This window comes from Tiliqua scincoides, chromosome 5 (assembly GCF_035046505.1).
Source record: "Tiliqua scincoides isolate rTilSci1 chromosome 5, rTilSci1.hap2, whole genome shotgun sequence".
In the NCBI taxonomy this organism is placed as follows: Eukaryota; Metazoa; Chordata; class Lepidosauria; order Squamata; family Scincidae; genus Tiliqua; species Tiliqua scincoides.
In genome coordinates, this window is record NC_089825.1 from 115592746 (window position 1) to 115596144 (window position 3399).

General features: G+C 44.3%; 1 pseudogene; it reads left to right on the plus strand.

Moving 5' to 3' along the window:
• The first annotated feature begins 233 nt into the window (after positions 1-233).
• On the plus strand, positions 234-350 carry LOC136654681 (5S ribosomal RNA; annotated as a pseudogene).
• Positions 351-3399: the final 3049 nt, after the last annotated feature.

Sequence of the window (3399 nt, forward strand, 5' to 3'; positions counted from 1 at the left end):
AAAAGCATAGTAAATCTCTGACTCAAAAACATGTTTGGGACTGGCTTGCAGAGCAAGATGCTTACACACTGCACAAATAGCCTCGAGTACAATTTAAGAGAAACAAAACAGTTGTTTCGGGAATGGATGCACAATGGCAGGCTGATCTAGTGTACATGCAGCAGTTTTCTAAGTAGAACGAGGGGCACAAGTACATTTTAACGGTGGTGGATATACTTTCTAAATACGCATGGGCCAGCAACTGTTACCCTGCACATGCCCAATCTCGTCTGATCTTGGAAGCTAAGCAGGGTCAGGCCTGGTTAGTACTTGGATGGGAGACCGCCAGGGAATACCGGGTGCTGTAGGCTTATACCATAGTCTTTCAAGACTGAAGGTTGCCAACCAGAAGCTTGAAAGACAAATCAGGCAAACAAGTGGCTACCGCTTTTGAGCACATCTTCAAACAGGGGAGAATACCATGCAAACTGCAGACTGATTCTGGTAAAGAATTTATAAAACAGACTGTGAGATAACTATTAAAAAAATATGGCATCCATCACTTTGTTACAGGTAATGAGGTCAAAGCGGCTATTGTGGAGCATTTTAATAAAACATTAAAAACAAAAAAGTGGAGGTTTTTCACAGCTAACAACACTTTTAGATACACGGAACTGTTGCCGTGACTTAGAGACAGTTATAACCATATGGTGCACAGAACGACTAGGGTACGACCTGTGGATGTGAACCATTCTAACACCATGTCGGTCTGGAAAACAGTGTACGGAGACTGGAGTAGAGGAAGAAAAGCAGTTCCTGTGTTCAGAAAAGGAGAACATGTGAGGATCTCTAAGCTCAAGGGAGTATTTGAAAAAGGTTGCAAACAAAGCTTTACCACTGAGATTTTCATAGTCAACCAAGTCAGCAGCAAGGGGAGAAGACCCATGTACAGTTTAAAAGATTATGGGGGACAGAGCATTGTGAGGACTTTCTATCCTGAAGAATTACAGAGAGTGAGGATGGAAGAGAATAGGGTTTACAGGGTTGAAAAAGTTGTAGCTACGAGGGGGAGGGGTAAGAAAAAGCAACACCTGATGAATTGGTTAGGTTGGCCTGACAAATTCAATAGTTGGGAGCAGACTCTGAGCTGTGTGAAGCTAAGTAGCAGGGGGGGGGAGAAAAATGGCAGAAAATGATTTTTACATCACCCTTCCTAGCAACGCCTGCAATAAAATATTTCAACAGAACAACAGTGGTGCTTTCATGATCCATCTGGCATGCTCCCTGGATCTGCCAGGGGAGTGGGAAGTGGGATTAGCGGAGATACAGTACCCTCACAGCTGGGACACACAGACGATAGAAAGTTTCAAATTGACAACAGAAGGACAGAGTGGCTATTCACTCTACGGGGGGGGGGGGTTTACGCGTCAGTACCTGATATACTGGATTATATGAACAAGGTGATAACGAGCCATATAAATACACCACCTGATACATCTCTGGCCTATGATTCTGTGGTTAGGAAGGTCTATCTTAATGCTCCACCGCTTCACAAAATTGAAGCAGAAGCAGAACTGTCCCGTATATTAGGGTTGGACACGGGCTTAGCCACCAGAAAATCAACCTTCACCACAGAAATTACAGGTGGGTTTAGCACCCTGTACATTTACACAGACATTATAGACCACCAGGTAGTGGGGGACTTTATGTGCCTCTGTTGCGATGTGTTCCTATTCGCGGGGAGAATGGTGAATGAGTCACAATCACTTATGATAGACGGCATTATGTAGTCGTAAACAGGGACCATATAGACACCATCACAGTGGAGATAAAGACAGACCAGAACAAAAAATGTATCATTTCATTTCAGCAAAGTGGTTGTGAAGCTGCACTTCCATCCCTGGAAAATCAGGTTATTTTAAAACATGGTTCTTCTAAAACATTACAGGGATCCCGCCCTTTATAGCAACTATTATAGGGTGCAAGTGGAGGAAGGTCTTCCAGAATTTCATGGAGTGCCTGTTATGTATAGGGCGGGGGTCAGAGGCATATTCCGAAGTCTTTTTCGAAAGGCGGTTCCGCTTTTGAGGAGGGGATTAGAGATAATTAAGCCACACATAAAACTAGCTGCCTGCAATATTACCTGAGACGTGGTTGGGAATGTTTCTCAGGCCGTTTTGAATAAAGCTATTCCGCAAAGGGGGTTGGGGCTAGTGTACATGAAAAGAAGGAAAGCAGTTAAATGAAAAGCATCACGATTGCTGCTGACAGACCCGCCCCGGCCTTTTAAAAGAAGGGTTAAAAGTCGCAGGACAGCGCAGAAGAGAAAAGCAGGGAGGCCAAGGTTTAGAAAGAGCGCCATCTCTAGAGACATATTTTAAAACAATCATGGCCTTTATTCATGGGTGCTCAGAAGAGTGTACAAAATCCAAACTAGACCTGTACCAAATAGCCCCTAAGCAGACCAGCATTGAAGGAAGCTTTTATGTGGAGGTGCCTCCGTTGATGGTGGTGATAGTCTTCATCGTTGGAGTTTTTTATTGCTCGAAATGGGGAGGATTATATGGATTTAAACAACACTTTACTATACCTGAGGTGCAAAATTGTAAAAGAAGATGGCAACAACATCAATAGGCAGGCCGAAGTGGCATTGGTGAACTACCCAATCGCTGCCATTTTTAGTCAGCTGGACGTGACCCTGGGAGACAGACTCATCAGTCAGAGTAACAACTACTACCCCTATAGGGCTTTCGTTGAGTCAGTGTTAAACTACGGCGAAGACATGCTATTCTCTGCAGGACTGTTTTACAAAGACACTCCTGGTGAACAAGACTCAGCAAACCTGGAAGGCCACAACCAGGGGGTTATTAAAAGAGCGGGTCTGACTGCTGAAAGCAGAAAAATAGAACTCCTGGATCATCTCCACGTGGACCTCTTTTTTCAAGAAAAACTACTGTTAAACGGCATGGACGTGAAAATTAAACTCACCTGGAGCAAAGATATATTATGCTTGATGACTGACGATGCCAACGTTTGCTACAAGTTGAAGATTTTGGCGGCTGCACTGTTTGTAAAGAAAGTGAGATTCACCCCGGGGGTACGGCTGGGGCATGCCGAAGCTTTGCTTACAGCCACTGCCAAGTAGCCCATGGACCGTGTCAGTATGAAAGTGTTTAGCCTCCCTGCAGGGAGTTGCATCAGTATCCAGGAGAACCTGTTTCTGGGGCAACTGCCGAAGTTGGTCATAATCGGACTGGTGGACAACAATGCTTTCAGCAGAAACTTCAGCAAAATCCCATTTACTTTACTTACTTTAAGCATTATGATATCAGTTTTTTTGCTATTTACCTGTCGGTCTACCAAATCCCAGCAAAGCTGTTTCAGCCAGACTTTCAAGAAGGAAGCTGTGTGAGGGAGTAC